We start from the raw sequence: 26042 nt of genomic DNA, 5'->3' as shown, positions 1-26042 counted from the left end.
TGGGGAAGATCTGTAAACCTCCTTCACGACAAGCATCAATGGCAAGAGAATTCATCACAATGGGAAAATCCAATGCATTTTATTGAAAGTGTTTACAGGATGAAAGAATCATAAGAAAAATGTTTTGCACTAAAACAATAGCACTGGAGAGGCTTGGGAAGAGCATTATCATTGTGAGGGAGACAAAAAGTAGAAGCAACAAATATAAAGAAATATAACATGCAACTGACTAACCTAAGGAAATAGTTCTTGGATGGCTTGTTCTTGGTATGATTCTAATATTTATTCATGTTCAATGAAGTGACATACAAATGCCAGTGATGAAAACACTGTAACAATTTAATAGAATTCTCAGATATGTGAGCTGATACATCTCAGTAATGTTCTGGGCTTTTATTCGGCCAAAATATTTCAGACATAAAGTTTAGCATGATTAAGTTAGAAATTATATTGAGTTCTAAGAAGAAGCCAATAAAACAGGTGACTATCAACATGAACATCATTTGTATACCCACTGTAATGAAAACCACAGAGAGGTGTATATCAAATCAGCAAAAATCTGACTCAGCTCAAAAGAGATATTAGCTTTATTCTTAATCACAATTCTTCAAAAACATGCAACCATATTCTCTCTCTCTCTCTCTCTCTCTCTCCCTCCCCCTCCCTCTCTTCCTCCCTCCCTCCCCCCCCCACACACACAGAGAGAGAGAGAGAGAGAGAGAGAGAGAGAGAGAGAGAGAGTATATACAGTAGCTTTTGTATCTATTTTGAGGTTAGTGTCCCTGTTTCACTGGCATATGTTAGAGCAGGTAGCACAGGCTGATCGAAAACTTTTCTCTTCAGGCATAAGGGGAGGCTGTTCCTGAAAATTATGCTTAGCTTGCCAAATGCCAACCAACCTCATTTAACATACCATTCAATTTCCTTTACTCTATCACTTTCCATTGAGATCCTTTGGTCAAGGTATATGTAGTTATCTACTACATCTAGTTCTTCTCCAAATGTAAAAATGGTTCTTTCTTTGGTTCATGTATTAAACATAATCTGGCTCTGGCACAAAAAACCATGGAAAGATGCACGCTTGGCATTACAAGAGAAGATGGAAAGACCTGCACATGGATTAGAGAACAAACAAAAGTATACAATACAATCAAGAAAGTAAAAATTGAAATGAAAATGGGCTCTCACATAGCAAGAAGAGCTGATGGCAGGTGGACCAAGGCAGCCCTAGAATGGATCCCACTTGGTTAAAAAGCATCCACGAAAGAGACCTAAAACAAGATGGATTGACAACATCAGCAAATATTGCAGGCCCAATTGGCAAAAGAAAGCTCAGGACCGTCCAGGTTGGAAACATGCAGAAGAGGTGTTCAACCTGCAGTTGACATACAATGACTAAGATGATGATGATGATGATGATGATGATGATGATGATGATGATGGTAGTGATGATGATGATATAAAGTAGGAGCTACAAGAAAGTGAAATCTTTTATTTATTATTATATTAGGCCTTCTTTTGTGTATCAATTTGAATATAGGACAAATTAATTTTGTCTTCTATTTCAATTTACTATACAAAAAAGGAGAGATTCATTGATTCTCCTACAATTATACTGGATCAGTTTCAGACGTCAGTACATAGACAGTTTGTATAACAAAAAAGTGACCTTTTCAGCCCTTCTTTTCTGGCTGAAAATGCACTGAAAATCTCTCTTCTCTACCTACTTAACCCAAAATCCATCCATTGGCTGAACTTGATAGAAGACTCTCAGACATCTACTTTAAATCAAGGGTCTCCAAACTTGGTAACTTTAAGACATAGGGACATCAACTCCCAGAATTCTGCAGCACAACATAGCTGGTTGAGAAATTCTGGGAGCTGCACAAGTCTTAAAATTGACAAGTTTGGAGACCCCTGCTTTAAATCCTTATTGGGGACAAAATGGAAAGGATATACACAACACATCAATTGCCTTCTGCAATGCAAATAAACTAATGCATTTATGTACTGTAGCTCTGTGTTCCAGATTTTAAGTTCTAGACTTTTCCGTGTTTTTCTCAGTTAACATATTTGTCTGTTCTCTTGCCTGTTTACGTACGTACAGAGCAGGCCTGCCATCATTTCACACCCTGCTGATGAAAGCCCAGACTTGCTGGGCAAACCATGTTGCAAGGTTGCCAGACCATCACATCCTCAAATAGTTCCTCTGTGGTGAGCTGTCTCAAGGAAATCGATCGCACCGGGGACAAAGGAAGCGATACAAAGACATGTTGAAAGCCTCCTTCAAGTCCCTGGAAATTGACCCCACCTCCTGAGAAACCCTGGCATAAGATTGATCGCCATGGCACACACTGATCCACCAACGCTGCCAGGCATCTGAACACAGAAGAACAACCATAACACAAGAGAAGCGATCACTCTGCAAAGCCAGTTCTGCAAATTCTGCAGCAATGGTACCCACACATGCCTGCCCGACATGTGGCAGAACATTTCATGCCCTTATAGGCTTTACCAGCCACCTGCAGACACATTGTGGACAACCCATACTTGTTAGATGTCAAGGTCCTCTTCGAACATGATGGACGAACATCATCATCATAATCAAATACTTGGGAAGGCACTTGAAGGCACTTTTTATCATGATTCCCTGCAGCCTGGTAATTGCACAGTTACATTCGGTTTCTACCAAAAAGAGAGCAGCAAATGATTTGGAAGCACTTGTGAGGAATACAGAGATGGTCTTTCTTCAGCCTTCAGTATTCTTTTTCCCTCTCCAACCAACATAATCCGTATTGCTATCTATTTCATTTAGAAGAGTACAGCTTCTGAGCAGGAGATGAAAGGATTCATTTCTGGATTCCATTGGGAATGGATTACCACCACTGAATTTCCAATAGGCTTCAGTCTGCTAGTTGTCCTTACTTTTTTCTGACCAAAAATATATATGTAACATCCTATCAAAAAATACCTTTGTGAAAGTTGAAAGTCACATTGAATGAAAATTAAAGTGCCAGTATAATACAAATAACAAAACCTTTAATAAGAAAATTAAAGGAAAAATAAAATCAGATTTCTTTTCTAAAGAAAGAGATTTTTTTTAACCATTTTTTTTTTGTTATACAGAAGAGTCTTACTTTATGGATTATGTGCATTCTGGTTGGTGTGATATATTTATAGACTATATGGTAGATTTTCTCCATGACCTCTGTCCTCAACCTGATCTTTCATATCTTCTAAAAGTGCACCCATAGGTATATAACTGGACCTACCCACCTCGTTGCTGGTTGTCCTCTTCTTTCTCTTCTTCTCTTTCGTTCCACATTTCTCAGCATTAGCGGCTTCTTTAGAGAGCAAGGTCTTCACATAATGTGCCTGATGTAGCCTGATGATCATATGTGCCTTGAGTGAGAATCCTGGGTTGATTTGTTTGATGATACTTTCTTAACTGGCCACAGTATTTTCAAGCATGTTCTCCAACATATATATCAATACTCCTTTTATCCTGCTTCTTCAAAGTCTTTTGCTTCCAGAACACCATCACTTAACAAAAATCTACGCACACTTCTATAAATTTTGGTGGCTCTAATAAAGATAGCAGCCAACTATTGATTTCAGTTCCACCTAGGTTTATTCAAAATTAATTCCACACTGTTGCAAATTATTCTATATTTTTAAAAAATGCTGATAAAGACTTGATTATTTTAAGGGTTTTGCTTGAGAGACACTTTGTGCTATTTTATATGTGTATGTATTTATTATTTTAGATATATCCATGTCATTAAAAATAAAAACCCTGCCAGGAGCATATCCCAACATTCAGACAAATATGCAAGCTAATTAATTTAATTTAATTTTAATTTAATTTAATGCTTCTAGACCGCCCCCTCTCCCGAAAGGGACTCGGGGCGGTGTACAGTTCATACAAAATATATCAGATACAATAAAATTAAGTATGTACAATTGACAGTTGACATGGAGGAGGTAAGAATGACATTAAAAGAACTGTACAAAGCAGATTAAAATAAGTTCAAACCCCTAAAAACAAATACAGTGAATTAAAAAACCCCTAAAATAACCAGATATAGTGCGTTTGCCAGGAGGGACAGTTGAATTATGCCAGGCCTGCTAATCGGAACAGGTGGGTCTTCAGTTTTTGCCGGAAGGAGCGGAGGTCAGAAGTGGTTCTAATGTCGGGGGGGAGGTCATTCCAGAGGGTTGGGCCCATCACAGAGAAGGCCCTACTCCTCGGTGTCGCCCGCCGGCATTGTCCAGTGGATGGCACCAGGAGAAGTCCCTCCCTGTGTGAGCGTATTGGCCGCAGGGATGTATGTGGGAGGATGCGATCCCGCAAGTAACTAGGTCCCGTGCCATGGAGCGCTTTAAAGATGGTAATCAGCACCTTGAAACGCACCCGGAAAACCACAGGTAGCCAATGCAGCTCGCGCAGGAGAGGTGTTACGTGGGAGTACCTCGTACTCCCCATCACAGCCCGCGCGGCTGCATTCTGAACTAACTGCAGTCTGGGCCACCCATTAGACTGGGAGCCATATATTGAGATGTTCAATTTGCATCAGAATGTAGGCCTTAGATATCCCCATAGCAAAATAAAAAAATAAAAAGACAGAAAGAAAGAAATATGTGAGGTACATAAAAACAAATGATGAAAAGCAAATCAAAACAGAGGAATGCTATTTAGATGGATTGTTGAGAAATTGGTGTAATACAAGAGATCACCATAAATGGTGGATGATGCCTCCATGAATCTTTGGTTATGTTTACAGGCAAAGTATTTGACAATATCAGAAAAAAATGAGGACAAAAAAGAGAGACTGAAAAGAATATATTTTTCTTTAAAAGATACCAATTGATATTACAACTTTTGGTGGGGAAGAAAAGCCAAAAAAAAAATGTTTTTATTGTTGCCAACATAATATTATACCTTTGTTTCTCCAGAATCCACAAAAGCTTTAAGAAAGGTCAATTTGAGTTGACCCAGGAGGCAAGTCTTACTAATATGTTGGCAACCATAGTTCTGAAGTAGAATATCAAGAGTTGTTGATGGAAAAGCTATTATATCTGTGTGAATCACCTGCAATCCATCTCAGTGAGGTACTTTGCCTTGCAGAGGCAATTCTACAACCCAATTGCCTTCCTTTTGATGACTTTGAGAATTGGATTCCGTACATGTCATAGATACGTCTTTCTTTCTTTTTAATTAAAGGTTTTCACAAATTTTACAAATATTACCCCTTCCCCTTCCCACCCTCCAACCCTCCCTCCCCCCAACCTCCCAGAGCAAAATACAGGGTATAAACATTTAACAATCATACATTGCTAACTGATTTTAACATCCTACCTCCTCTTGTGCTTTAGTTCCCCTTTTGTTAAACTAACTTTAGGTAAATTGTAACATTCCTTGTGCCTTCACTCATAAGCTAATTGAAATTTTTTAGTCCGATATTTATTTTGAATATAGTCAATCCATCTTCTCCATTCCAACTTATATTTCTCATCTGAATGGTCCTTCAAATATGCTGTAATTTTGGCCATCTCTGCTAGATTTACTACTTTTAGCATCCATTCTTGAATAGTAGGCAATTCTTCCCTCTTCCAGTACTGCACCACCAACAATCTTGCTGCAGTCATTAAGTTCAAAATCAAATTAGTCTCTATAACTGTACAGTCTGTAATTATACCTAACAAAACTGGGGGGTGAACTTTACCCTTTTTAAAAGTATATTTTGAATAACCTACCATATTTTTATCCAAAGTGCTTTTTTTTTTTTTGCAAGTCCACCATATATGGTAATACGTAGCATCAGCACAATCACATCTCCAACATTTAGGTTGTAAATTTGGATACATACAAGATAATTTTTTGGGATCTAAATACCATCTATACATCTTATAAAATTCTCTCTCAAATTCTGAGCTTGCGTAAATTTTACATTTCTTACCCAAATCTTTTCCCATGTTTCCATCATTATTGGCTCTTCGAAATTTTGTGCCCATTTTATCATACAGTCTTTAACTAACTGTGTTTCAGAATCTATTTATACAACCTTTTTATATGCATTTGACTCTGGTCCCTAATTTGTTTTACCAAACTCCTCATTTTGCGTGATACCAATTGTCTGATCTTTTTTCCATCTAGCTTGTAACTGTCCATACTGGAACCAGGTTTGAATTACCCTTTCCTCTCTTAATACGTTCAAAGGCTTTAACTGTAGTACACCTCTCTCTATATTAAGAAGTTCTCTATATGTAGTTACATCCTGTTTTTGTTCTATACCTATATTCCCTATTGCGTGTCTGGGTACTACCCACATAGGTATCTTATCATTTAACCTATGTTGGTACTTTTCCAGACATGCAATAGGGCATTCCTTAATATATGGCTTTTGAAAATCTTATCCACCTTCTTATCATATATTAAATAAACGTGCCAACCATATACCAAATCATATCCCTCAATATTCAGTATTCTATCCTCTGTTAGATTAATCCAATCACTAATTGTTCATAAAACTATTGCTTCATAGTATAATTTTAAATTAGGCATTTTCAAACCTCCTCTTTCCCGTATGTCTTGCATTATTTTAAGTTTTATTCTTGGTTTCTTACCCACCCAAAGTTATTAATACCTTTCTGCCATTCTTCCAAATTTGCATCTTTTTAAAGTATTGGTATCATTTGAAAGAGAAATAGAAACTTAGGAAAAACATTCATTTTTACTGCTGCTATCCTTCCCAACAATGACAATTGTAGTTTTTTCCATTTATTCATCTCTAACGGTATTTTATGCCATAATGGTTTATAATTATACTTATATAATTTCCCATTTGAGGTTGTAATGTAAACTCCTAAATATTTAACCTTTTCTACTATCTCGCATCCTGTTACTCTTTCTAGTTCTTCTTTTTGATTTGTGGTCATAGTTTTAACTATCATCTTTGTTTTTCCTAATTTATTTTGAACCCAGATACTTGACCATATTGATTAATTATGTTCATTAAACCTATAGCTGATTTCCCCAGTTGGGTTAAAGTTACAACCAAGTCATCCGCAAATGCTCGTACTCTGTATTCATAATGCCTAATGTTACTTCCCTGTAGGTCATCTGACCCACGTATTCTATTCAGCAGTAACTCCAAGGTTAAGATAAACAATAATGGAGACAGGGGACACCCCTGTCTTGTTCCTTTTTCAATTTTGAAGGATTCTGTTAAACTACCATTAACTATAATTTGTGCTGTCTGTATCTGGTATATTGCCTTGATAGATTGTGTGAAATACTCTCCAAAATGCATCTTTTGTATTATTTTTATTAGAAATTGCCAATTCACTCGGTCAAATGCTTTCTCTGCGTCTAAGAATAAAAGCGCTGCGGGGACTTGGTTGTTCTTCCCCAAATATTCCAATATATTAACAATTTGTCTTACATTACTTTTCATTTGTCTCCCCTGTATAAAACCAAATTGATCATTATGAATCGTTTGTTGTATAATTGACATCAACCTATTTGCTAATATTTTAACAAAGATTTTATAATCTGTATTAAGTAATGAAATAGGTCTATAGTTTTTTGGCTGAGTGTGGTCCTGATCTTCTTTTGGAATCAGGAAAATAAAGGCTGTTCTCCAAGATAGCGGTACCCTTCCATCCATTTGAATTTTATTAAATAATTCCTTAAGAGGATCTAACATTTCTAATTGTAACTTTTTGTAATAAACCGCTGTCAATCCATCTGTACCTCTGGCCTTCCCAATTTTTAATTGCTTAATTGCCAGGAGAATTTCCTCCGTGGTTACAAGTTGATTCAGTCTTTCCCTTTGTTCATCTGTAACTATAAGTATTTTCTCTTTCTCCAGATATCTATCTATATCTAAACCTTGCATTTTAGCGCACAATCTAGTATAATATTCTGAGAAAGCCTTTTTAATCATATCCTGTTGATAAACTTCTTTACCTTCTTTACCATCCCAAACCATTTCCATCGATGTCCCCTTATGCATGTTAAAAGCAAAATATTATTTCAATAGTTTTTTTACATTCTATAACATTTCTCTCATATCTAAATAAATTTTCATTTAACCTCCAAGACCTCCTAGATCCCTCTCTGTTCTGACCCCCCTTCTTCCCTCGCCAACACAGAATACACTCCAGACCAAAACTACTTCAACAGAATTTATTGCACCAACAGACAGACAGATCCTTGGCAGCAATCCACCACGACAAGACTCTCAGAACCCTCCAGCACAGAGACACGATAGCAGCTCTCCAGCATGCCAAGCTCCCAAGACAGAACTTTCCCAATAGTTCCTAACGTTGAATTCTGCAAAGGGCGTATGGACAATCAATCCTTTTATAGACTTTTATACAACACAAATATAAAAAGGCAACATTAAAAATAAAAATATGGTTTTCTGCCTGCATGGTCTTCTGTGATGAGCCAAAGGACAGAAAGAGGGAGTAGTGACCTTCCTCCCATATTTAGGCATACCAGGGCTCAAGCGTGGGCTTAAAAGGTCTTTTTAAGCCCACGCTTGAAGATGGCAGGTGAGATCCTGCCGCAACGTTGCAAAGACAATCTCAACCTTACACGGGAAAAGACCCGAATACAACAAAACCAGCATATATATATATATATATATATATATATATATATATATATATATATATATATATATATATATATATATATATATATATATATATATATATATAATCCATCTATCTATCTATCTATCTATCTATCTATCTATCTATCTATCTATCTATCTATCATCTATCTATCTATCATCCACCCACCCATCTATCTTTCATCTTTATCAAATAAGGTTCAAATCACGATGTGTAAGTGGCTATCTTAAACATCTCATAAAGGACTGAAATATTTAGTGTTTTCACTGGAGTAAGGCATCAATCCTGGGTTCACTATAGTAGCAGAAAGCAAGTCATAAAAATTTAAAAGAGATCTTTAAATAAAAAGAAATTCTATGAAAGCAAACATTGGAGGAAAACAAAGATCTGAACTGGAGCTAAAGGGGTCTTTGCACAGGTAGATGTTAAGAAAGCAATCAATATGCATATTGTAAAGAGACAATGAAATGATGTTTCCTATAAACAATTTATGGCACTTCATGATAGCAAAAACATTGGCATAATAACAATGATTCAAGGATGAAACCATAGTCCATGTAACGTTTGGGTAAAAGGGTCATAGTTAAATGAATAACACAATGAAAAAAGTTATTCTTATTATGGGTGATGGCTTTGCCCCTTCTTAAAAATGCATTTTTACCAGGGTGCTTTTTGGAAGTCTAGTCTTCATCACAGAGAAACAATGAGAGTTGCAGAAATCAGAAAATACATTGGTTCCCATATAAATATGATGTGGAACTGCTGTTAAACAACCAATTAGATAATCCAGTACAGACACCAAGGCAAAGATTTATTTAGTGATTCATGGAAATTGTACTTAATATATAGTGTAATGAGGCTACAATAAAATGTTATATGAAAAACAGAGTCTAGTTCAGTGGTCGGGCCCTTACTTTGCATGCATCTCTGATTAGGAGGATCTAGTAGCAAATATCTGTATTGGAAAATAAAAGACAATATTCTGCTACATGAACAATTCAGAGACAAAAAGTTAAAAAAAAAAAAACTTAAGAAGGAACGACCAGGTCACATCCTTTCCTGCAGCCAACACCCAGATATCCAGACAAACAATCAATCAACCAGAAAACTCTATTGTAATCAAGGAACTACCAAGGAGAACACATTGTATATCTACACTGGCAGGACAAGCTACTGTATGTAAACAGGAAGAAAAGCCCACCCTCACTAGCACCCATGAAGCTACCTGGGTGGGTAAAGACTGCAAGAGAACAACCAAGCTCAGAGGGCACCAAGGATTCCAAACTTCAACCCTGAGCTACAGATATTTGCTTCTACCACAACTACGTTTTTGCCTAAGAAAAGGGAGCTTTTTATACCTACCCAACTATTTGGATGATTACTTGTACTGTTCGATGAGTCTGCAACTCAGGTATACAGAATTATAGCTTAGTTGTATATAGAGCAGTTATTTTTAAAGGAATCCCATGGAAAACAATAAAATACGAGTGTTGAGTAAGAATGCCTTCTTCCATGCTTCAGATTCCAAGTTCTATGTAAGTACCATTATACACAAGCTAGTTGCTTGAGGCTTTTGAACTATGGTGCTGGAGAAGACTCCTGCGAGTCCTTTGGACTGCAAGGTGATCAAACCAGTCAGTCCTAGAGGAGATCAACCCTGACTGCTCTGTAGATGACCAGATCCTGAAGGTGAAACTTAAATACTTTGGCCACCTAATGAGAAGGAAGGGCTCACTGGAGAAGAGCCTAATGCTGGTAAAGATTGAGGGCAAAAGAAGAAGGGGACAGCAAAGAATGAGGTGGCTGGATGGAGTCACCAAAGCAGTAGGCGTGCACTTAAATGGACTCCAGAGGATGGTAGAGGACAGGAAGGCCTGGAGGAACATTGTCCATGGGGTTGTGATGGGTCAGACACAACTTTCTAACTAACAATAACAAGTTGCTGCTACATGTTGTGTGTAAGATGGTGTGAATATCACATCACTTATTTATTTCTGAGCACTTGAGCTTTATGAAAATAATAGAAGCAGCATCATGAAATAAAAATTCATTTGAAGATGTTTTCAAAGACAGCTTCATAGATAAAAAAGAAGAAAGGGCATTAAGAGCAAGCTTTAAAAGAATATTCAGAAGCACTCAATTACATAATCAAAATTTCACATCTGCTGGGTTATTTTAATTTATGGCAAGGGGATAACTGAACTAGTACTTGGCAGTTCATTAATATTTCCTTAAGGAACTTTCCAGACATTCCTATTTCTTTGTTGTAAAAACTCAGGGGAGGTGGGTGGGAATTTTTCCCTGCTGTTACACTTTGACAAACCACACACTTTATGCTCCTGCATGTATAATGGAGCACACCCTTTACAGGGACTTTATGAGATGTTTCATCAGCATCTTCAATATCTTCGTTGCACGTACACAAAGATTTTATGCAGCAATGGTAAAATGGACGGCATATATTTACAACTGAATTTGAATCAAATTTAAGCAAGAATGGCTCTCATACACACAATGTATTATGCAGTGTGGCATAATACATTGTGTGTATTATGGTTCTAAGAGGATCTAAATCAGTGCCCAACCTTCATAACTTTAAGACCTATGGACTTCAACTCAGGGCCATCTTAACGCATGGGCTTGATGGGCACTTGCCCATGGCCCCACGCGCATAGTGGCCCCATACTAATCGGGGTATGTTAACCCTTCAATGCATCTTGTATCATATAAATACAGCACCATATTTATTACATTTTACTACATTTTTAAAATTAATACTAACTTACAAATGTATGTTTAATTTTATCAACCATTTGCATTTTTATTCCTATGAGTAGTTGTCGTAGGGGCCCCAGTACACTGCTTTGCCTGGGGGCCCATAATGCTCTTAAGACAGCCCTGCTTCAACTCCTAGAATTCCTCAGCCAGTCATGCTGGCTGGGGAATTCTGGGATTTGAAGTCCACAGGTCTTAAAATTGTCAAGGTCGCACCTCCCTGGTCTAAATGCTTATGAGGACCACACATTGGTAGAGATACAAAAGGGGAGAAGTTAGAAAGCAAATAACTTTCTAGTTTTGTCTTTTTTTTTTTTTTTTAGTATGCATAAACAACCATATGGAGCAATACAATCGATATCTTTTATTAAGTATTAAGATAGAAATGTTTATTATAGAACATAATTTCATGTATTTTGTGATTGTTTGTCAGTACCACTTCCAGCTTTAGATGTCATATGTAAGCCACTTATGCTTATCAACATTATCAATTTAGAACTCATAGCTAACACTGTATTGATTTAAACATTATTTTATCTTTAAAAGCTTAAGTTATCTAAACTTCAGGATTTAATCATCTCCAGCCAGCGCTGTATAGATACTACGATACTCAAATAATATAATGTTTTACCTGTGTTTTATAACAAGGAAAAACATGAAAAAAATTATTTATGCAATACTTTTAAGTCACACAGAGGAGCCACAGATAAGATTTGCAATTGATCTTGTTTACATTTTCTCAGATATTTTTTAAAGGTAAATAATGTATTTTAAAAACCTACCAGACACCAGATATATTGTACATTTCTGCCCAAGTGGAAAAACTGTTTTGTTCCAAGGACATAGAACCAGTGTATATAACGGCCTTAAGAATTCTTTGTATTACATTGATCCTTTTTTTTCCTATAGAAAAATGTGTGTGGATCATACAAAAGTACTACAAGTACTCTTTACACCTTCTGCCCTCAGCTCTAAAAAGATTCTCATTCTTTGTTTCTATTTGTTTTCTAGCAGAGGCTTATTTCTACCTGTGTCATAAAAATCCACAGTAAAATAGACTTTTTGAATGCTACCAGTTGTAAGACACCCAGTTTCATTTGAAATTGCGACATGCAATTGTTAAAAATATAGTCAATCGATCCTGAGTTTAACACCAACGTGGAATATATTTGATGAAATCTTGTTCATATCTTTTTCAATAGAATGTATTCTGAGCTAAGTATAGTTGGGGCTTATTATAGTTGGGTATATTGGGGCTGAACATTTTGATGGTTAATCTTGCATAGCGTTTTATCCAACAACAAAAGCATAAATTCAAAGCAGGATAATAGTTCTGAAGAATAGTTCTGTAAAATAAAATTACAACTGGGCCTATTATGAGGATGATTACAAAGTTATCCATTCAGTTTTGTTCAACTCTTGGTGATTCTATGGGCGAGAATCCACGCCTTCCGATCCTGCACTACTTCTTTGAGTTGTTCTATGCTCTGGATGGTATCATCTTTGATGGTGTCCAGTTACCATGTCCATTATTGGACTGCTTTCCTTTGACCTCTAACTCTTCCATGCATAATTGCTTTCTCCAGTGAATTTCCCCACATAACATGGCCAACATAAGTGAGATGCAGTTTTGTGATTTTTGCCTTCCAGTGACATGTCTGATATTACGCACTCCAGTCCTTGCTTTTTAGTCATCTTTGCTATCCAAGGAATATGGCCTTTTCCAGCAGCACAGCAAAAAAGAGTTTTCTTTTTCTCTTGCTGTTTTAAAATCCAACTTCCACAACCATAGGTTGTAGGGAATACGATAGAACAGAGTAACCTACGTTTGATTGCCATGCTGATGTCCTTGCTTTTCCATATTCAGCTCATATTCATTTATGAATTGCTGTATGACCGATTGCAATCTGATATTTTTATTTCTGGGCTGCATTTACCTCTTTGAATGACATGGGATCCTAGGAGAGTGATGTTTTCCCCACACATTCTATCTCTTCAACATCAATTTCTATTTTGCTGTTACCATTCCTTGCAGTGCTCATGCAGTGGTCATGAGCTTGAGTTTTTTGATGTTCAGAAAAAGACCAAAGTTCTCACTTCTTTGAATTTCTTGATCATGTTCCAGGCCTTCTTTGGTTTCTGAGAGAAGAGCTGTATCATTGACGTATTGAAGGTTGTTGATATTACTTCCTCCTATCTTTAGCCTGATTTTGGATTCTTCAAGATCACATTTTCTCATGATTGTTTCTCATGAAACAAAGCAGTCACTTGATGACTTACTCAACTAAACAATGGAAAGGTTCTCCTCCTGCCTCAAGTGTGAGTCCTGTAAAGTTGGACTTTGTTTCTTACAAGATATCCCAGAATGGACCATTCTTCAACTTGTACCTATTGTCACTTTTTATAATAAGAGATGCAATAGAAAAACTCAAGGTGTCTTCATAATCTCTTGATTACTTAACAGAGAGATAAGGCACAAATAAACATAGACAGGGACTGGTGGCTACTGCTGAAAGATCTCAGTGGGAAAAGTGAATTATTCAAAACCCCTGTAAATGAATTTCTAAATGGGGGAGCAGATGTTGCAAATGTCTGGCACAATTTGACAGACAACCAGCAGACACTATTGTACAGGCTGTTTATTTGGGGGGGGGATTTGATTATGGGAGATGTTATGAATTTATTGGAATATTTAACTTCACCTTTCAGTTAGCTTTGAAGCAATTGTTTTTAGCCTAAGCAAGAATGCAGGGCGGGCCTCTCTGTGTGTGAGCATGTGTCCATGTCCACATCTCTCTTCCATGAGCATTTTAAAACCTGTTTCCCTTATTTGTTTTTATTTAATTCTTTTTCATCTTTGGGCATGTAAATATGGCCCTTCTGGTTCCCCTTGACTCAATCAGAATCAGAATAGAGCTGGAATGGATCTTAAAGGTCTTCTTGTCCAACCCCCTGTTACTCAAGCAGGAGACCCTGTACCATTTCAGATAGGTGGCTGTCCAGTCATTTCTTAAATGTCTCCAGTTATAAAGCACCAACAATTTCTGAAGACAAGCTTTTTTCCACTGGTTACTTAGCCTCACTGTTAGGAAGTTTCTCCTTAATTCCCTTCTCTATTAGCTTTTTATTCCAGGAAATATTTAAGTGGAAAAGTAATAGGCATTTCAGTTGTGCTTGCATTTGTGCTGTGTTTAACTGTACAATATTCCAGTTGAACAAATGATGGCTTTTTGCCCCTAAAAATATCCCGCTAGATGTTTCCTAATGGACATATTTAGAAGCACTGTCTTTGAAAATGGCACAATAATTTGTACAGAACGCTATGGAGTCTTCTTCCTTTCTTTATTCTTTCTCCATTTTCATTAGGCTCCAAACTGTGTTTGTTTCCCATTAATGACAGGCCTATCAATCTCTCCCGTGTGCCAGCTAGACATATTTCTTCCTAATGCCTCAGCTAACAAGTTATATAAACGCTAGCTCAAGTCATTGAAAAAAAACTAAGGCCCTACAGAAGACATGGAGGCCTGAGTCATATGGAACATGTGGTTATATGTATTCACATTTCTGTGCAGTGGCATGTGGTCTGCAGCACACTTTGTTTCACTATGGGTCCCTACAGGAGTTGATAGGAAAGAAGGGAGGGAAGGAGGGAAGAGAGTCATGGAGTTGTTTATTTATTATGATCAGGTGCTGAAAGATTCTGCTCTTGATGAACTGCAGTGGTAATAAAGAACTGTAAAAATGCTGAAAGTTCAGAACAATCAATTAAATCATAAGATAATAAAAATACACCTGATAAGAGGATGGTTTTGTTGAACTACATAAGGATCTGGGGGGAAAAAAACAGCCCTTTTTCAGGGAGGAAGACAGATACTGAATCTTGAAACTCTTTAATTACATTTGAAGAAATAAAATGTGTCCAAATGAGAATAGTTAAATGTTGTTCTGATTAAGGACTTCCGGTGGCACGGTAGGCGTTGAAGGATGTTCCTTTGGGAATGCCAGCCTCATGATCGTGTTTAAGCTGCTAGAATGGCATAAATCAGCTGTCAAGCGGCTTGAAAAATCTCCCCTCGGGAAAAGAGGGGGAGGAGAGCAGTCAGGCAAGGGTAGAGCTCCCCATAGACCCCCAGGAGCAATTCTGGGGCTTGAAGGGTGAGAGCCCCCCAGCAGCCCGACAAGGCTCCGCATCTCGGGATGCTTCTGCTGCAGCAGAAACAAAACACCATGACCACCCCTGCAATCAATGTTTTAATCTACAATTGAATAAGAAGCAGGCAGAGCAAAGACAGGAGCGATTATAATTGCAAGTATAAACTTTAACTCCAACGCAGTATCACTTCCTTCTGTAATGATTGAGGAGAACAAAGGGTAATAAAGATGGCATCTGCAAGTTAAAGGGTGTGACCAAAGTGAAACTTAAAAGGAAAGTATTTGTTAAGTGTTTGGGAATATGGGAAAAGATTTGGGTAAAAAATGAACAATTTATGCAAGATGAAAACTTGATAGAGATTTTTTATAAGATGTTTTATAGATGGTCCTTAGATCTTAAAAAGTTAGCTTGTGTGTATCCCAATTTATAATTTAAATGTTGGAAATGTGATTGTGTTGATGGTATGTATTATTATGTATGGTGGACTTGTAAAGAAGCTAAAGCATTTTGGATAAAAATATGGTGGATTATTTAAAATATTCTCAAAAAGAGGATAAAGTTCACTCTTCAGTTGTTTTTGCTAGGTATAATTACAGACTGTACAATTATAGAGACTAATTTGATTCTGAATTTGATAATGGCAACAAGATTGCTGGAAGAAGGAAGAATTGCTTACTATTCAAGATTGGACGTTAAAAGTAGTTAATTTAGCAGAGATGGCTAAAATTTCAGCATATTGGAAAGACTATTCAGAGGAAAAACACAAGTTAGAATGGAGAAGATGGATTGACTATATTCAAATAAACATTGGACTAAGGAACTTCAATTAGCTTATGAATGAATAAGAAATGTTATAGTTTATCCAAATTTAGCTTAATAAAAGGGGAGTTAAAGTACAAGAGGGAGGTAAGATGTTATAGTTAGTTATCTTATGTTAGTGCATGATTGTTAAATGTTTATAACCTGTATTTTGCTCTGGGAAGTTGGGGGGAGGGAGGATTGGAGGGGTGGCAGGGTTGGGGTGGAGGGAAGAAAGGGGAAAGGGAAATATCTGTAAATTCTACTAAAACTTTTCAATAAAAAAATGTTGTTCTGATTTTAGGAAAAGAGAGGAGGGGGAGACACCAAGAGAAAGAGGATGACATAAGCATTATGTGTCGATATCCTTATGGCACATTTAGCATTTTTGCTTGTGTTAACATTACAGAATTAGCCATTTATCATGTTGACATTTGTGTTATTTCTGAGAGCAGTATTCTGGCACTGCTGTGGATAGTTGTATCCAAGATCATGCTGTACTGAAGAGTGAGGTCACGAAGACTATGTCAATGGCACATGTTAATTCTACTTTGGAATGCCAGCTTAAATCTGCAATCAATATCTTTTTTAACACTGTTGATCTGCACTGCTTTTATGGCTTTGTTGGATTCCTGTGAAGCTATGAAATAAAATGCATGTTCTGAAACCATAAATGGACAGAAGAAATGGAAGAAGCGTGCCATCAGTGCATTTATAGCCACATACATTCATTCATTTATTTGAGATGTATGGTAAATATATTTACATATTTTTACATCCCTCTTTCAACATAATTTACACAAAAATTACCATTACAGTTCCAACACTCCACAAAGAAAGCTAAATGGATTTTTAAACTGCAAATCACAATAGGGAAAAAATACTGAATATTCCCTAGAAATATGCAGAAAGAATATTTCCGCAATTCAAGCAGGCTTACTTTAATTAAAACTAACATAGTTTCTCCTCCTTTTCTCCATCCCATTCCTTCCTTTCTCACTAGCAATCTGCAGTCTTCACAAAGATTTGTGATCATATAGAGTAGGTATAGGAAGCTTCTCCAAAAGTAAATCAATTTTAATATTTAATCTGTCTTAATCATATGTATAGTACTCCAAATACTCAAAGGAGTTTTAGACCGTCTGTCCAAATTTTCTTTCATTTCTAATTTGCTTCCAAAAAGGATAAATTCTATTTATCATTTGAGAAAGCGTCTTGGAAATTCTTACTTTGAGATAAATGAAAAAGTCGGAACACAATCTGAAATCCCAGTGGCTATAATCCAGTAATATCAAGCTTGATTCCCCCCCCCCCCCCCAATTATAAAGTAGCCCATAGGATACCAACCACGTTTGTTAATGAAATAAGATTGGGTGGCCGGAAAGCTAATTTCTCTATAAAAGATAGCATTTGCATACAGTGCAATATTATCTTCTATCCCCACCCATCCTGTGATTCCTATGATATTTTCACAATGTTTAATCACACAGGCAAGAGACTCAAAATAAAAAGAGAAAGATGACATGTGTATCATATGGACCTTAACAGAAACTCAGCTAAGAAGGGGTCTCACAATAAACAAACACTTGTGGTATAAGTGAAGGAAAGTCAACCATTTCTATCACTATGTCTACATGTAAAGAGGGGGCGGGGGACACACAAATATTTAATCAGGAGCCTTTTCACTACTTCCTGTTTTGCTATCTTACCCGTCGTAATTGGAGAATTATCAAATAGGCCTGAAGATGCAACTGAATCTGTAGTCATGCTACAACATGATATTTTTAAAAGCAAGAGGTGAGTTTATTTTCCTTGCCACGGGCGAATAGAATTGCATTGCTTTTAGACTGTGTTAAAGAATTAGGCTGTGTTCCATATAGCTGCTGTGGTAAATAGGCTATGATAAGTTCATCGCTCTCATGCTGGCGTCTGATGTTATATGTAAGTCTGCATTAGGGGTTTATAATCACTCTCTTTGGTTTGGTCATATTTATAGAAACCCTTCTGAGATCACCACTTGTCTGGCATCTCATTCCTCTGATAAAGAAATGAACACTGCAATAATTATTTAAATAAACTTTTTTTTCCCATGCAAGGTTATCTGGAAAGGAGAAAAATAGCTATTTCTCTCTCTCTCTCTCTGTTCCACGAATTTAAAATATAAATAAATAGTGGAATCGGCTACATACCTTTTTGCTTCAGTACAGCTTTTAAAATAGGAATGCAATGCAGTACATCCTTGTCGATACAAAGCAAACTCTGCAGGTTTTAGAAGTGTGGAATTATGAAAAATCACCTGCACCATTTGGGTGAAAACTGTGCAAATGTGTTTTCACTCTTTACATGTCATCTTCTGTCCACCCGTTTCCTAAAAAGTCTGTTTTTCCATAGAGATCCCTCTCCTCTTTATTACCCTTTTTTCAAAAAAAAAATTGGGTGGGCACTATGTAATATGTTTATTAATAATTACAAAAAATATTATATTTACATTGGTATTCACAATGATAAAGAACCCCCAAAGCAGACTTACGTATAACATCAGATGCCAGCATGAGAGCTATGAATTTATCATAGTATATTTACCATAGCAGCTATGTTGAACACAGCCTAATTCTTTAACGCAGCCTAAAAGCAATGCAATTACATTCGCTCGTGGCAAAGAGGATAAATTCTCCTCTTGCTTTTAAAAATAGCTAAAATGCCCTCCTTTTTCACAGCAAGCAAATGGGACTATAAAAATGCAGGATAGCATTTTTTATTCAGCACTAAAAATGAAAGGGACATCGATTTAGCTTCTTTCCCCGATACAGCAAGGTCTGTTTGTAGAGCACATTCCTCCTCCTTATCTTACTAGGTTCCCCTTCATGCATCTAGGGAAAAAAAAACAGAAATCTAGATATTAGATTTAATAACTAGATATCCATTTTAATAAGGTATCCATCTATGGTGGGGCTCATGGGTTGTGATGTACACAGTACACTTTTGCAACAATTTTAAAAATTAAAAAGGTTTCCCCTTTCACTAATCAACTGGAGCATCATAACATTCATCCAATCCAAATGTAAGATTTATTCTTTCTAAAAAAAAAAGATGGAAATTAGTGAATAGCATGACCCCCCCCAAAATTCCCTGATCGTATCCTCCCGCTCTTGCACCTTGATCTAGTGACTCATTTAAACTGTTAAAACAGTTTCTATTTCACAGCTGACTTTAGCCACTATAGCAAGTAGCTTATCCATATATTCACTCAAGCTTTGGTGGGAGTCTAGCAACTTCTCTGCTTGCTGATGCTAGAATTAGCAGCATTGGTACCAGCCTTGCCCAGGTCATAAGCAATCCTTTCTTCCTGTCGTGCTCATGATGCCTTCTTCTTCTCTTCCATTTAATGGAAGAGAAGCCCACCACTCTTCTATTAAATTAAGATAAAATGTACCCTGTCCAGTTGTGTCTGGCTCTAGGGTGTAGTGCTCATCTCTGTTTCTTGGCCTAGAAAACATTTCCATGGTCATTTGGCCAGCATGACTATACGCCAAGGTCAGTGGTAGGTTTCCATGATTTTTACTACCAGTTTGCTCATGTGCGTGCACATGCTCATGTGTGCAACACTTCTGTGCATGCGCAGAAGCCCCCAGCACGTGGGCAGAGCCCGCCACCACCACTACTGGTTTTCCCAATCTGGGCCTAACCAGGAGCAACCCTCCTCTGGCCAAGGTGCGTGGAACACTGTTACCTTCCCGCTGAAGAGGTACCTATTTTTCTACTTACATTTGCATGCTTTTAAACTGCTAGGTGGGCAGTTCAAATTCTATAAATTGGCTTTGGTAAATTTGATAGGTACTGTACATAGGAAGGAAAAGATCACAATACAATCAGTGGCAATAGCAGTAAAGCCAGGAGAGGAACAGCAGAAGCAAGGAAATGATGTTGAACATTGGTCTCCAAGGTACCCTGGAAATTAGCCATTTCAAGTTCCTTCCTTTCCCAAGTCTCAGCAAATTTTCTTCCCTAGTCTAAATTAACATCACAATCTGAGAAGTTTTGCCTTGGTCTGCAAATGACTGAGACTTCGAGCATGCCTTGAAATTTATGCATACTCAGCAGACACATCACCTCATTGACCATGAAGAAATCAGACCCCCCCCTCTTCAGATGCACACAACGTGAATAACAACACCATGCCTCATATACAGATGCTGCCTTAAAACTATTTAATAAGCGTGAATTGATTTCGTTTCACCCAGCTCTGACAATTTAATTTTGCCAGTAGCAAAATGAAACGAATCAGGAAACAAGGGAGGCTTTGCAATCAAGGTTTGAGGATTTCAGGCCAAGAGTTTGACCACTTATCATGCATCTCTACAAGGTCTGAAACCTCTGGGGATCAACTGGCTTGAATCTAAATACTGGAGCTAAGTAATTCACCTGAGTTATGAAAATCAGCTACTGCAAATGCAGCTCATTTTCAGCCTAATTTGAGGACTTTTGGAAACTGTCAGCTTCTAAAAATCCAGATCATTCCTGTGAGCTTTACTCATCTTTATATTCTTATTCCATTCCTGAAATTTCATACAGATCTGTCTTTCTCAACCTGATGCATTTAGATATTTTCCCCAATACTAACTATAGAATTATGGAAATGATGGTCTAAGACAGTTGGTGTAACGTAACACTAACTTAAACATAGCTGTTTTGGAAATCTTACTGTCTCCACATTTCACCCTTACTGTGCTGGGCACCCTTACCATGCCCAGCAATGGATCTGTGTTGACTTGCTGTTCATACAGCTTTAACAAGTCACATTGAAAGACTGTGATTTGTCATTTGAGTAAAATGTCAGCCTGCCCAACACCATCCTGCATGGGAAAAACGTCTACTAAGAAACATGCACAGTATTCGGATTACTCCATGCACTGTTGTTTTTCTTTTTCTTTTCTTTAGTCTATCAGTTTATAGACTAAAAATACTGTGTTTTCATCCCAATCTCTGGAAATGAGGAAAACAAAATTGCACATGAGTCCTTAACAAGAAATGGGTGGTTAGTTGACCCTCTCCAAGCCAGATCAATTTAAAATAGCAATGACTCCGTAAGTGAAAGTTAGTACAATAACGCGAGTGAGCGGTTAAACAAGGAGACCTGAACTCATTTTTAGCCTCATATTGCAGTGAACAAGAACATGCATTCAATTTCATAGCTACTAAGAATGTCGGCCGACCAGGGACAAAAATAGCCAGAGAAACGATTAAAGCCTGGGAAATGGACCTCTTGTTAGTCAATAGGAGTACTGTACTGATTTATCACCAACTTACCAGGTACTTCGGAGCCAAAGATGCGGTGGCACAAGGAAACAACAATTAATGACTTAATAATTAGCCATCCACACACTACTTACCAACTAAAAGCCACACACAAACCAGGCATCACTCAATGTGTAATTCTCTGAGGATGGGCTCCAGCACAAGCCTGAAAGCTTGAAGAATAAAACTTTGGTCCTGGTGACTGACTCAGATTAGATCTTGCAACATTATCTGCATGGTTACAAGGGTTTGGACAAACCATTAGCTCTGATTGCTGGCTGGGCCTACCTACCCACCCATGTTCTATGCTATCCATTTATAACTTACTTTCTAGTTCATTGGCTGGCCTTCCGCTCCGCCCCTGCTGTTCACACCGGAGCTGCCTGAGCTGATTAGGAGTCTGTTTGAAGCTCCGTTTCTCTCCCAAAGGGGTGCGTATGAAGTGTGTGTATATGCTCACAACCAGCAAACCCTTTGTTAAAGAAAGTGCATCCCACCTCTGGGGGACATGTATATTCCCCTTCATTTATGTGAAAGTTAATCCTCCTGCTCCAACTAAATGACCTTGTGGAGACTGGGCTTATTTTGGGGTTCATGGAGAGGTAGTCTTCTAAGAAGACAATCCAGAATCAAATAGCTTTTCACCCAAATAATCTTTTCCCATTTATAATTTCAGAACTGAAACTGATTCATTGTACTGCATATTTAAATAGTATAGGAGGGGAGCTTTGTTAGTTTATGTGTTAGATACTTGCTCTAACTACAGTGGTTTCCATCAAGTCCTCTGTTCCGGCGGGAACAGAGGTTAAATCCTATTGGTCAAAGGGTCTGACAGCTCCCTATAAAAGGGCTGCTGTCAGACTCAACCTTCTCTGGATTGTTCTCACTTGTTGTACTTAATAAAGAGCTGTTGTTACCGTTAAGCCTATGTGTGCCTATCCATTACCCAATCTAACACTATGGTTTCAAGGGATGAATATTAAGAAAGTGTTGTTCTAGATCAGCTGTGAAGATGTTGACATAATGTAGAAACATGCATACCGTGACTGCCAATCAGTAGTGAAATCTAAAAAAAATTTCCAACTGAAGGACGTGGCTTGGTGGGGGTCATATGACTGGGTGGGCATGGCTATGTTGTCATGTGACTGGGAGGTCAAAAGACAGAAACTCACTTTAACAATGTCCTGTTGGAACAGGGGGTTGGACTAGATGATCTCCAGATACCCTTCCAGCCCTGGATTGTTGTGCTCTTTCAAGGTATCCTCTGAAGCTGCGTCTACTGCCAGATTTGTGGTCCTTCCTCCCTCTCCTTTTTCTTTCTTTCTTTTTTTCTTTCTTTCTTTCTTTCTTTCCTTCCTTCCTTCCTTCCTTCCTTTTTTCTCCCCTCCCTCCTTTTTTTCTCCCATCCCTCCCTCGCCCTTCTTTCTTTCTTTCTTTCTTTCTTTCTTTCTTTCTTTCTTTCTTTCTTTCTTTCTTTCTTTCTTTCTTTCTTTCTTTCTTTCTTTCTTTGCATTCCCACACACCCCTATCCCTGTTTTTTGCCTAGCAGGCCTCAGGGAAGCCCCCTGGGAGTAAAAATGGATCCCCCCACCCTCCATTTTTGATCTAGAAGGCCTCAGGGAAGCCTCCTGGAAGCAAAAACGGACACCAAATGCTAAAAGAAAGTTTAAAAAAAGTTTTTACATTGCATGACACAGCTAATTGTCTGAACTTTTTTTTACTTTGTTAAGCATTTTTTTTTTACTATCCGTTCGGGCATTTCACCCCTGCTGCCAATGATTTGCAGGTATATGATGTTACTAAAGGTGAAGCAATTTTGGGTGAATACATAATCTGGAAGACAGGCCTGCTATTCTGGCATCAATGAGGATGTCTCTTAGAGTTTGGAAGCTGTGTTTGTGAGAATTGTTGGTCCATACTACTTCAACATCCATGACAGCTAAAATGGTGTTCTCGGGAGCTGAACTGGATTCAGTCTATGGTGTCTCTTATATAGCTGGGAATGCTGGCAGCATAAAGTCCACAAAACCTGATATTTCAGCATGGGGAAAAAATCTTCCTTTAGTTCTATTTCATGGCATTTCTTTCTAAGCAGTGTGTAAATAATCATCCTTAGATCGAGCTGATCCTTACCTTTGTTTGAACAAGGCGAGCTTCATATTTTGGCATCCCTGTATTATGGCACCATGTGATTCTTTTCATCCTGCTGAAAATATTTAGATAGCACAGAAAGTTGTGTGGGAGCAAAAGGGTTTGACTTACTCTTAGATCAATTTGACTGGTAGAGAGTGAGTTTTAAAAATAATTAATATACAACTCCCTTCCCAATCTTTATCCCCAGCTTGTCAAGGGAAAGGGAAAACAAGGCAAGATCCAGGCAGTTCTTTGCTGGCATATAATCAGTTCTGTTATCAGCTGGAAAGGCCTATTAAACTAGAAAATTAATACTGAAAGCTTCCTAATTAAATGCTTTCCTCTTACTTGCTTTTCTGATAGTGGAGTGGAAGATGCGAATACCGATACCACATTAATAACTGTGCCTCTTATATCATGACTTGTAATCAGCTTTCAGTAACATGTATGAACAATCAAAGTCATCTTCATTTTGAATTATAATTAGAAATGTCATTGGATGATAGGTAATTCATATGCTGCCTCTTCTGCTGTCACACAGTTAACATTGCTTTGAATAAGAAATGGAGATCGAGTGTGATATAGTGGGGGGGGGGGGAAACCACCAGTATTGGCATTGATAGATCTAGGATCAAGTCCAACTTCAGTCCAACTTCTTTGTAAGAGTTTTTATATGGGGAAAAAATGGGTGGATGAGATGTTATGTATCTGACTTAATCATTTGGACAAAAGGAAGGTTAGAGCTCTTAGTAACGAACCTCATTATTGCGATATGCTGATTCGTGGTCATCAGCCATTCAATTCTGTCCAGCTCTTGGCCACTCTATGGATCAGCATTCTCCAATTCCCCTCTGTCTTGCGCTGCCTCCTTCAGATCCACCCTGGTCATCCTGGTGTCATCCTTTATAGTGTCCAGTCAGCACTAGGGTGGCCCCTTCTCCTTTTTCCACTCATCACTCCCAGCATGATTGACTTTTTTTGAGTGAGTCAGCTTTCATGACATGATCAAAATATGACTCTCTGTTTAGTGATCTTTGGCTTCAAGTGATATTTTTGATGAGGTTCAATCAAAGACTTCCTTGTATTTTCCAAGCCTATAGGGCAGTGATGCCTAACCTTTTTGGTGCCGAGTGCCCAAAGCACATGAGTACAATCCCAAAATGCAATGCAAGTGCCCCTCGCTCATGCCCCCCCCCAATGCATCTGCCATGCCTTCCCTTTGTCCCATTTTGGCTTCCAGGTTGGTGCAGCAGGCTTTTGAGGGACAAAACGGGGCATGGGGGTGCTTCGTACGGCACCCCCACACCCTGTTTTGGCTTCCAGGTAGGTTCAGGAGGCCTTCCAAGCCCAAAATGAAGTGCAGAGGTAGCGCATGTACACGTGAAACATGAAAATGCAATGCAAGCGCCCCCGCACATGCATTCCATCCCCCATGTATGTGAGCATATGTTTCCCACATGCACCCTACCTCCCGCACATGTGTTGCAGAGATCTGAAAACCAGCTGGCTGGCAGGAGGCATGCGCCCATGTGCACTGGGGCTGGGGCAACGGCTGGTGTGCCCACAGAGAGGCCTCTACGTGCCACCAGTGGCACACATGCCATAAGTTTGCCATCATGGCCAAGCACAGGGTGTGTAATGGTCACCTCCAGCATCACAATTCCAAGGTGTCCACACCTCTCCTACCTGTCTTTTTCAGAGTCCAAGCTTCACAGCTATAAGTAGCAATTGGAAAAATAATTGTGTTAACTAATCTGCACTTGGTTGTGAGGCTGATGTATTTACGCTTCCAGATGTTATTCATGCCAGATATTGCATTTCTTCCAAGTGCTGTATGCCGGCGTATAATCAGATATGCTGATTATATGCATATTCCAGGTAAGAATGAAAGACAACTAGCTGATCTTGGCAAGTCTTGAAAACTTAAACTGCAATAGACTTTTTAAAAAAAAAATGGATCGGAGACCACTAGGAAATGACAAGGCTGAAGGCTTGAGCAATAAAATATTCAAGGAAAAGCAGTGAAAACCCCTTTCCATACTGTTCATGAAGAAAAAAAGCATGAATCAGAAGTTGAGCTCAACATCTTTAGCTCAATCCAGTTAAAGAAGGATGTCCACCTCTTTTTTTAAAGACTGCATTTGGCCTGGGAATAAAATGCTGAAGTCTGCTCTCCAAGAAGTACCGTATTTTTCAGAGTATAAGACACAGCAAGATTTTGAACAGGTAAATTTTTTAAAAA

This window comes from Natrix helvetica (genome assembly GCF_964273705.1).
Source record: "Natrix helvetica genome assembly, chromosome: 1".
NCBI lineage: Eukaryota > Metazoa > Chordata > Lepidosauria > Squamata > Natricidae > Natrix > Natrix helvetica.
This window is presented reverse-complemented; position numbering follows the sequence as displayed.